The sequence below is a fragment of the Olea europaea genome, chromosome 6, assembly GCF_002742605.1.
Source record: "Olea europaea var. sylvestris chromosome 6, O_europaea_v1, whole genome shotgun sequence".
Classification (NCBI taxonomy): Eukaryota; Viridiplantae; Streptophyta; class Magnoliopsida; order Lamiales; family Oleaceae; genus Olea; species Olea europaea.
Genome location: NC_036242.1, coordinates 11,472,904 through 11,474,076, shown reverse-complemented (window position 1 = coordinate 11,474,076; position 1,173 = coordinate 11,472,904).

The following is a 1,173-nucleotide window of genomic DNA, read 5'->3' as shown; positions in this document are numbered from 1 at the left end:
GACCTTATATTCGACAAATTATATAGGGATAAGCAGATAAGATTGAGCGATAAGCACAAATTGCCAAACCCTGAACAAATTAAGGGTAAAAAATATTGTAAATGGCATAATACATGGTCACACATGACTAACAATTGCTTGGTTTTCCGTCATGTATTACAGGATGCTATTGAGTCAGGACGAATTACGTTCGACGACAAGAAAAAGATGGCAGTGGACGAGAATCCTTTCCCACAGCCACTCGGAGTAAACATGGTAACATCTGGATTCAAGAACAAGTTACCAAAATTTAAGTTAGTCATAGATGATGGAGAAGAAGATTCAAGACCACATCCCAGCGTCTTCGAACGAATCAAAGGAAAAGAACCAAAAAAGGACGAAAACGTCCTATGTGCAAGATGTAAAAGAGAAATAAATGGAGACACGGAGAAACCAGGGACATGGCAGCATCCCTATCGTCCTGCCTTCTTCCCAAACATTCAACCTGGTAGAGGGCGAGGTACATCGTTCTATAGAGGACCGCCTTTTGAAAGGCAGTTCAGACCAACAGATGTTGGAAGAACATTTAGGCCGCAACCTCGCCGGCCAAATGTATGGCGTTCATTCCAGTACAGCGCAGGAAGAACAATACCCTTCGATGAGATGATCAGGACTCAACAAAGGCGTTTCCAACGAAACTACGGACGGATGATGAGGCAGCAACAAGGAATGCCACACCCTAAAGCACCTCTACTACTCAAGGTAGCCAATCAAAACGTCCTAAAAAGCAATAAAGAAACTGGTGCAGATGAATCAATGAAAGAACTGCCAGAGACCTCTTCTGGGAGATCAAGGTTTGAGAGGGACAAAAAGGATGAGGAAGACCTAGATCAGCCCCTTGCTATCCAATTCGGTACGTTGCCTCCTGTCGTGGCCAACAATTACCTACTGGCCAATGAGTTCAAAAATAAGGAAAAAGAAGAAGAGAGAGAGGACAATGAAGGAGAAACCTGCGTGTTGGTGTGTGAAGAAGGCCAGACTTCTGGAGAAGCCTACAACAATGAAGAGGACGATGGGATGACAGACATTGAAGAGGAAATTGATCTAGAAGCAGAAAGGAGAAAAAGAGGAGTATCACGCAATACCCTGTTTAAGCAACTACATCAAGAGGGAGTCCGCGAAGTAGACTTATTG